A 10,332-nucleotide genomic window follows, 5' to 3' on the forward strand; every position below is an offset into this window, starting at 1 on the left:
TACCTCTATCAACAGATAATATGACCAAGGCAACTTTTATAAGGACAACATTTAATTGGGGAGGCTTACAGGTTCAGAGATTCAGTCCATAATCATCAAGGCAGGCATGGTTCACAAGGAGCTGAGAGTTCTACATTTTCACCTAAAGGCTGCTAGCAGAATATTTGCTTTCAGGCAGCTAGGATGAGGGTCTTATAGCCCACACCCACAGTGACACACCTACTCCAATAGGGTCACACCTTCTAATCGTGCCACTCCCTGGGCTGAACATATACAAACTATCACATTGTTCCAACCTACCATGAGGACATTAGCTCAGCTTTGCTTATTGTGAATTTGCTCATAATCTAGAGTCTCAAAACAACTGAGTTATCCCTCAGCAATAAAATGGATAAAGAAAATGTGGCACATTTACACAATGGAATATTAATCAGCTGTTAAAAACAATGACACCATTAATTTTGTAAGAAAATGAATATAACTAGAAAAAAACATGCTGAGTGATGTCACCCAGAACCAGAAAGAAAAATATGTTAAGTATTCACTTAAAATTTGATATTAACCATTAACTAAATAGTAACCAATCTACAATCTATAGACAGAAAGACATCAAGTAAAGAGAAGGGGTAGGGATGGAACAAGATGCAGGGATCTCTCTGTAAAGGAAAATGAGAATAAAATAGGTGAGCTGGGGATCAAGTAGAAATGGGAGCAGCAGGCACCAGTTCGTGAGGGGTGGAGGGACAGAGTGCACAAAAAGACTGCTAAAATTAAGAGGGTACTATGGGATGGTGTAGAAACCTCATAGACAGGAAACTTCCTGGAATCTATGAAGCTGATCCTAATGAGGACTTCTATAGTAATGAGGAATTCAGTTGACTTCCGTGGAAATCCCCGAAAAATTCAGGGTGATGCTAAGACAAATGGTTGTTCTCTGCAAACTGACAGCTTGCCCCTATTGCTGAGGACAACGTCCACACAATTCATTGAACATGGGGAAGTCAAGCTGGTGCCAACATAGAACCTTCACCCCTACGTACTCTACAAGCTACCAAAACGAAAATATGGACACCAACCCAGCCACAAAACCTTTGACCTACAATCTGTCATGCCTGCAACATATGGTAAGGGAATATGTTATATAGGCTACAGAATGTGTGGGAGTAGCCAACCAATGTCTAATTTGACTTAAGGCTCACTCCATGAGCGTGGACTAAAGCAAACCTAACACTGTGTAGGTAGCCATGAACCAGAGACTACATAGCCCCACCCCCCACTTCAGATAAAACCTAACATGACTGACCTAAAAACAAAGTCAGTAAAATGATTCCTAGTGATAGTCTGCTATATTTATACTTTAAATCAGTGCCTTATCCAGTCTGTGTCATTGAGGCTTTCTTCAACAGCTGATGGAAACAGATGCAAATGTCCCACAGCCAGACTTTATGTGGAGAGAGAATCTAAATTGTAGGTCTCCATCAAATTCTTCTCCTCAAAACTCAGGAAATCCTATGAGAGAGGAGGCAGCAGATTGTAAGCATCAGAAGGATTGGAGGACACCAGGAGAGCATGGCCTTCTGTATCAAGGAAAGTTGTATTCTATCTCACAGACACTGAAGCTGCACGCACAGACCCTTCGTGACTCTGTACCAGGTCCACTGTGTGTGTGTGTGTGTGTGTGTGTGTGTGTGTGTGTGTGTGTGTGTGTGTGGCGCGCGCACACCCGCGCACATCTGTGTGTGTTAGGTTAGCATTTTTGTGGGGCTCTTGATTACGAGATCAAGTGTGTCTCTGATGATTTTGCCTGATCTTGGACTCTCCCCCCTGTTGGGTTGCCTTATCCAACTTCAATATAAAAGTTTTTGTTTCATCCTATTACATTTCATTTTGTCATTTGATGTTCTCTCTTAAGACCCTGTTCTTTTCTAATGAGAGACAGAAAGTGGATTTGGAGGGGAGAGGAGGGGAGAAGGGGAGAAACTGGAGGAATAGAGGGAGGGAAAATTACAGTTGGGATATATTAGATGAGAAAAGAATCGATTTTCAATAAAAGAAAATGATAACAAAATACAAAGTGTAACTTGAAAAAAAGATAGCCAAGCTAACCATAGACGTATGTTCAATTTTGATAACTTTATACATTATACTGTGGAAAGTTTCTTCTTAGCTATCTCATGCATCTATACAATCTGGGTTTTTTTTTTCTATTTTAAAGATGTACAAAGTGTACTTTGGTAATTTCATCTTCCACATCACTCTGCCTTAGCCTCATCTCACTCTTCGTGAATTGTTCTCTCCAAAAAATTCCTCACCTTTTTTTCAATGCCTTGTACTGTGTGTGTGGAACCAATTGAATGTAGTTAGGGTTGCTAAGCTAATCTCAGTCGGATGTATAGAAGTTTGGGCAAGTGAGGAATGGCTATCTTACCAAGGAATATGACTCTATTCTAACCCACAACCTATTAACTGCTAATGACTCCTTGGAGACAAGTGGACCCTCTAGAGCATCTCCTCGATCTGTGATAGACTGCTAAAGGACCAATTTTGTGAGGGACTAGTGCAGGTAACCACAGCGTGTTTCAGTTCATGACTGCAACAATCATGAGAGCACTTTATGACACTCCCATTCACCTCAAGTTATTACGGTCTTTCTGACCCTGGTTCTGCAAGGTTCACCGGGCCTTAGAGGGGATGATATAGGTTTCCTGTTTATGGTACTAAATGATCACTTAGCGTGTTTACCAGTTATAAATAAATGTTTGTTGTTAACAAACACCCACTATCAAAAGAAGATGTTTTGACAAAGACTGAGGATAGAAGTAATCTGTGAATAGGAAATAAATATTCACAAAACATTTTGGGGGGAAATGTACTTTACCAAAAGCAAGCAATAACAATGACTTATGAGCTCTTAATCATGGGCTTTGAATAGGTTTACACTAAAAAGCCATGAATTTCCTCCTATGAAATGGCCTAAGTGGGACGGAAGAAGTAGTTGGCTGTCCCTAAATAGTGGGAAAGCAGCAAGATGTTAGTGTCCCTAATAACTTGATTGTCCCAGGGGGCCTGTCCTGTTTGGCAGGTCAGTAGTTTAGAATGCAGGAAGCATATCTGGGTTGGCCCTTTAACTTTTTATCCCCTGGTTACCTGAGTATCACCTTGTACTGTGAACACTCGCCAAGAGAAGAGACATTTTCATTCAGTTCCAGCCTGATTCCCCTGCGTTCCATAGATAAACCGTAGTGTGTCTTCAGTAAGAAGTCTTCCTATCTAGTTCTGTATGATACCCAAAAGCAACAGAGGTGCTTCTTATACAGTGCTTTGTTTTCCGTTTGAAACCTATGGCTTCTAGGCGCAGTGTTACACATGCACACAGAGTTCCTTCATTCCAGCTTTCTGAGGGTTTTTTTTTTTTAAGTATTAATCATTTTCGACAGTTTTAAAGCAAGTGCATTTTCATTTTTTTCATGTACCATTTTGGCTAGCCCTCCCTCCATCTCTCCTTCATCCTTTCCCCAGTTGCTTTTTAACCACCAGTACTTCTGACCCCACTTTCAGAGCCCATACACTTTACTCCCTATCTTCCTTAAGGCTTCCACTACCTCTCCAGCTCCCTAACAACTATTATTAAATGTGTCCAATATCCTAAATTTCTACGGAAATTTAAATTAAAAACACTTTTGAGATTCTATCTCATCTCATTTCAGAATGGCTGTGATCAAGAAAACAAATGGCAACGAATGCTGGCGAGGCTGTGGAGAAAGATAAACTGGTCCAAGCACTATGGAAATCAGTGTGGGGCTTTCTCAGAACACTAAAGCTAGAATAGCCACATCACCTAGGTAAAGCACTCCTGATAGACTGCATCCTAAGACAAAGGTCCCCGTACATCCCTGCCCATTGCTGATTTAGTCAAAATAGCTAGGAAATGGAATCAGCCTAGCTATCCATCAGTGGCTGAATGGACTTTGAAAACGTGGTACATGTGTACAACAGGATTCTACCCCACTAAACAGAAAAGAGAAATTATGAAATTTGCATTAAAATGAATGGAATTGGAAAATATTATACTGAGCAAGGGAGGCCAGGCCCAGAAAGACAAACACCATATGTTTGTTCTCATGTGTAGATGCTAGCTTTGAATTTTTAGATTTATGTGTTTGAGTAAGAGTGTGAGTCTGTAAAGGCCAGGAAGCAAGAAAGGAACAGATGTACTTTCAAAGAGCATATTCCCTTGGCTACCCTCTTCTTCCTGACCTCCCCCTCCCCCCCCCCCTTCGCTTCGTGTTTCCTCTCAACCTTGCTCTCTTCTGCGAGAATCCACACAACTGTTCTCTACAGTGCTATTTTAAATTGCAACGTGTGCTGTGTGTCTTCTAATTACACCACATCCTCACCGACACTTGGCGTACCTAGTTGTGATGGGTACTCCTTCTATTCTATGTTTGATATTAGCTTGCATTTTAACTTGTATCTTCTAAGAATTGGTGGTGTGGAGAAGCCTTAGAGCTGTTTACTTTCCTTCCTATATCTGCTTTGGTGAAGAATCTGCCTGAATGTTTAATTCTTTTAATGTTTTTTTGGTTTTCATATTGGATTTTGAAGATTCTTTAGCTATTCTGGATGCTAGTCTTTTATGATATTTGTTCTTTTTAAATATCTTCCTCAGTCTGTGACTCATCTTCTCACCATCTTAGCAGTGACACTTAAAGATAAGAACCTTATCATTGTTGTTGTTGTTGTTGTTATTGTTGTTGTTGTTTTAATGATGTCCAATATATCTTTTTTTTCCGGATCATGTATTTGTGATCTTTTAAAAGAAAATGATGTCTAATTCAAAGCCTGCAAATATTCACCCTTTTATTTTAGAAATGTTATTGTTGTTTTCACTTTATATGTGATGGTGATATTCAGTTTGAGGTCATGATGGTTAAACTCCATTGTTAGTTCGACTAGATTGGGAATCATCTAGAATACACACCTTAGTGTTTCACAAACGTTTAATTCAGCAGGGAAGACCTACTCTGAAGATGGTGGGTAATACAGCAAGAAGAGGAAGCTATCTACGCTCCAACATTCATCTCTCTCTGCTTCCTAATTTTGGATACACTATGAACACACTTCCTCATCCTTCCCCACCATGATAGACAGTATCACCCCAAATCCTGAGCCAAATGAACCCATCTTTCTATGCTGATTGTTATTTACTTTGCACAGCAATGGGAAAACAAACAATACATCAGTATTCTGTATTTTTCTGCTAATGTGAAAGAAGTGCCTTGGAAGTCTCCATGTTCATTAGTTTGGTGCTTGTTTTTAGAAATGCAATTATTATTTGGGTAATGAATTATTATTTCATATCCATTAACTGTATACCCTCACTAAGTTCATTTATTACTGTGAATAGGTTTTTTTGTTTTGTTTTGTTTTGCTTTGTTTTGCTTTGCTTTGCTTTGCTTTGTTTTGCTTTGCTTTGTTTTGTTTTGTTTTGTTTTGTTTTGTTTTGTTTTGTTTTGTTTTGTTTTGTTGAGATTCCATGGTTTCACATAGACAGTTGTTTGGCTTACATATTAAACATCCCCAGCTAGTAACACTCTTTGGGAATGTTCTTGAAGCTTTAGGAGGCAGGGCCTAATTGAAGGAAGTAGGTCACTAGGCACCAAGAAGTCTCAACAGAGGAAAATCAAATGGCTGAGAAGTGCTTAATGAAACGTTCAACATTCTTAGCCATCAGGGAAATGCAAATCAAAACAACTTTGAGGTTTCTTTTTAAACCAGCCAGGATGGCAAGATCAACAATGCAAGTGGCAGACAGCACATGGTGAGAAAGATGTGGAACAAGGAGAATGCACCTTTGTCGCCGGAGGAGTCTCAAATGTGTACTGCCACTCTTGAAATCCGTGCAGTGGTTCCTCAGGAATCTGGGAATAGATCTACCTCAAGATGTAGCTGTACCACTCTTGACCATGTACCCCAAGGACTCTACATCCTACTGCAAAGACATTGGCTCAAACATATTCACTGCTGCTTTGTTTATAATAGCTGGAAATTAGAAACAACCTACATATCCACCAATGGACAAGTAATAAAGAAAATATTTAGCTGTTGAGTCTTCAATAATCAGGATACAATCCATATAACCACAGAGGTTAGGTATAGGGTAAGAGACTGGGGACGGGGGTATGGAGGTATTGGATCTCCCTCAGAAGGGAAATAAAAATAGGTATTTACAGATGGTGGGGGTAAGTGGACTGGAATAGGAGGATCTAATGTAAGCTTTTGCCTGACTGTTAGACAAGAGCTTTGATGCAATAAGGAATGAAAATTTCTTGACAGCAATATTTCCATCCTGCTTTCACCTTAGTGTGGGGGCACTTAGCCTCTCACCTTTAATATTATGTTCATTGGAAGTTTTCATAAGAAGCCTTTGACAAATTAAGGAGCTTCTTGTCTTTTTCTCGTATGACCAAAAATAGAGCTGGATTTTCTTCAAACATGTTCTTACATGTATTTACTGAGGTAAGATTTTCTGTTGTTGTTGTTTGTTGTTGTTGTTGTTGCTTATGTAAGAAACCCATAAATTGATACTGAGCTCCTGAGATCAACATCACTTTATCATGTGTACTGTAGTCTTTGTGAATTATTGTATTTTTAAAAAAAGTTTGCTTATTATTTCCCCATGCATTTCAATGATATATAGTAGGTTTTCTTTTGTGGTGATATATATGTTTGATTTGGGTAGAAGTCTTAGTCTCAGAAATTCACTGCCCCTTTAATTTTCTTATATAGTGTTACTATAATAGATCTTTTTCTTAAGTACTTAATTGCATTTGTTGAGCCACCTGAGAGTTTTTCTGTTTAAAATTGCAAGTTACATCTATTTATCAAGCAGATATAGAACTATTCTGGAGTGACAAGTATTAGTTTAGAATTTTCAAAAACATTCATCTGAAGGCAGAACATTGAGCATGGTGATGAAAGTTCATAGTGTTGTGTTGTACAATTGAAATATGCTAAGAGGACTACTCTAAATGTTCTCGCCACGCACAGGAGACAACATGGAAGGTGATGGATGTCTCTATTAGTTTATTGTAGTAACTATCCCAACATCTAGCTATATAAAATGATAGAAGATAGATATATAATAGATAGATAATAGATAGATAGATAGATAGATAGATAATAGATAGATAATAGATAGATAGATAGATAGATAGATAGATAGATAGATAGATAGATAGATAGATGAGAGAGATGATTTATAGATGATAGATGGAAAATATATAGTAGATAGATAATATAGATAGATGATAGGTATTAGAGACTGATGATGATATATAAGATAGATAGTAGATAAGTAGTAAATAGATGATTGATAGATAAATAGATGATAGATGAAAGATAGATGGTAGATAGATAATAAACATAGATGATAGATTAATAGATGATTGATATATAGATGATAAAAAGATAGTAAATTAGTAGATAGACAGATAATATACATAGATGATTGATAGATAAATAGATGATAGATGAAAGATAGATGGTAGATAGATAATAAACATAGATGATAGACTAATAGATGATTGATATATAGATGATAAAAAGATAGTAAATTAGTAGATAGACAGATAATATACATAGATGATTGATAGATATATAGATGGTAGATGATAAAGGATAGATAGATGATTGATAGATAGATAGATAGATAGATAGATAGATAGATAGATAGATAGATAGATAGACAGATAGATAGATAGAAAGATAGATACTCACCCACTCACTGGACATGTTTGTCAATGAGTAATTATTTTTTTTAATTTCCTGTATCTGAAAACATGCCTTCAGTTTGAAGAATAGTTTTACTAAATAGAATTCTAACTTAACAGTTTTTTCTATCAGGAGCTGCAAAAAAATTCTCTCAGTGCCTTCTCACTTGCATGGTTTGAGTCTAATATCTGCCTCATCCATGTTCCTTGTACACAACACGAATCTGGTTTCTCTTGACAGCATTCAGATGTTTTTCTTCTCCTCACTGGTTGTGAACTAGCTGGTACGTGTATATCTTGTTTTGTTCATTTCTTATGGTTAGAATCACTTGCTATTTAATAGTTTTACTATCAAATTTAGAGTATATTTGGTATCCTCATCTTCTGTCCCCTCACCACACACCACCATGTCATATCCCATTACATATCTTTAGGCACATTAAAGTGGTTCTGCTCTTACCTTTTCCTTCTTTTCCTTGCAGCCTCTCAATGTTTCCTCACAGGTGGCTTCCACTGCTCTGTTCTCAAGTTCACTGTTCCTTCCTTCTATACGTTTTTGGATCATTGGGTCATTACTCGTCTCTGTATGCATTTCAGGATTTGTCTATGTTCTTGATTTGGGGTATATATACATATAAATATTTGTATATTTATGTATATACATATACAGAATATGTACATATGTAGAAATATATGTATACATATATTTCTGTATCTACTTATTTTAAACACATGGAAAAGGTGTTTTAGTATTTTGAGATGATTTTAAGGTGCATCAGGTCTGAGTATCATTTGATTGGTTAATTGTTTACCATGCAGTTCTCTTTCATATTAATTTGAATATCTAATGATATTTTTATGAAATTTTTCTTTTGCTGAGAAATAGATGTTTATTTTCATAAATATTCTTAGGTTTTGTTTTGTGTATTATTACTTAGAAATTATTTTATCCTTCCAGTTTTATGTTTATGATATAGTACATGGCCCTGCACATTGCTCAGTCTAGGGTGAATTAAAGTTCACTGATGACTCCAGAGATTCCTAGGTTTTCTTTTGATTTGTGGGTTTTTGCAGTGTGAATAATGGAGACAGCCAACATCTTAAGCCCTTAGTACACACAAGCACTACCACTTCATCCTTTCAAATATCCTTCCTTGCCCAGAAAATCCCCTCACAAACTGATGCTGATTTCTAATTTCTAAATACAAGCACAGCCTAGTTGATCTTGTGCATCTCTGCTACTCAATCTGACCGTCAAGGAGACAGTCGGCTTTTCTCAAGATTCCCCTTCCTGCTGCCACAGCTGAGTTACTCTTACGCACTAGTGTGGGAATGTCATGCAGGTTTTCTGCATGTTCTGTTCCCTGTACCTCAGTGGCAACTGCCCTTCATTGTATGATGCACATTGTCTTCAGAAGAGTTTTCCAAATATGTCACAGGTTTTGCTTTTCATCTTTGAAGAAGGTAAGATCCTCTTGTTACTCCATCTTGGGTCGAAGCTGAGATTCCCTCCCCCCCCCCTTTTTAATCTATTTAATTCATGTCCAAACAGGATTACCTGAGTTCAAATCCCTAGAACCAACATATAAAAACTGGGTAGTGGCACACAAGTGACTGTAATCCTAGTTCTAGAGATGCAGGACAGGGGGATCTTTGAAGTTTGCAAGTCAGACAGTCTAGTGGATCAGTGGCCTCTCGAGCTTGACTGCACAGAAAAATGTTCTGTTGTATAAAGTCTGAGATTTGAAATCCTATTGAGGACTGCCTTAGTTAGGCTTTTACTGCTGTGAACAGACACCATGACCAAGGCAGATCTCATAAAGGACAACATTTAATTGGGGCTGGCTTACAGGTTCAGAGGTTCAGTCCAGTATCATCAAGGTGAGAACATGGCAGCATCCAGGCAGGCATGGTGGAACAAGAGAAGCTGAGAGTTCTACATCTTCCTATGAAAGCAGCTAGGACAAAGTTATTAAAATCCACACCCACAAGACCACACCTACTCTAACAAGGCCACACCTCCCAACAATGCCACTTCCTGAGCCAAGGATATATAAACTATCACAAGGACCCTTTTGAAATCATTGTACCCCAGCTTAATAGCTCATGTAAACAGACACAGACACACACACACACTCCCCCCTTCACACTGAAGGCCCCTCACACTGGATGGTTTTATACCCTAGAAGTCATTTTCTGTCTTCTTTGGTTTCTGTGGCTTATGACTAGTTAATCTGTTCAAACTATATCACTGCATCCCATCTTGTATCTATGAGAAAAACAAGACCCTGGAAGTTTAACGCTCAGCACTCCAAGGCTGGGAGCTCCGTAGACCACCCAGGCTACTGCTGCCTCCACCTGTGGGTTTTCTTCTGAGCTACTCTCTATCCACTACTTCTATTGCCTCCTAAATGAAAGCTGCTACAAAATGGCAAGTGCACCCAACCATTAGGTTGTAAACAGGAGACTGCTTTCCTCTTTAACAAGCAGTAACTGGAGATGAAAACCCTTTTGTCTGTTTGTATAAAGACCTAAGATTGCACGTTAATGAGCAATAAAA

The 10,332-nt window shown here is 38.1% G+C and overlaps 1 pseudogene; it reads right to left on the minus strand.

Moving 5' to 3' along the window:
- Positions 1-8,364, minus strand: part of LOC110297960 (small ribosomal subunit protein RACK1 pseudogene) — a 103,332-nt pseudogene extending 94,968 nt beyond the window's left edge.
- Between the last annotated feature and the right edge of the window lie 1,968 nt (positions 8,365-10,332).

Source organism: Mus caroli, unplaced genomic scaffold (genome assembly GCF_978045245.1).
Source record: "Mus caroli unplaced genomic scaffold, Mus_caroli_1 scaffold_8, whole genome shotgun sequence".
NCBI classification, from domain to species: domain Eukaryota; kingdom Metazoa; phylum Chordata; class Mammalia; order Rodentia; family Muridae; genus Mus; species Mus caroli.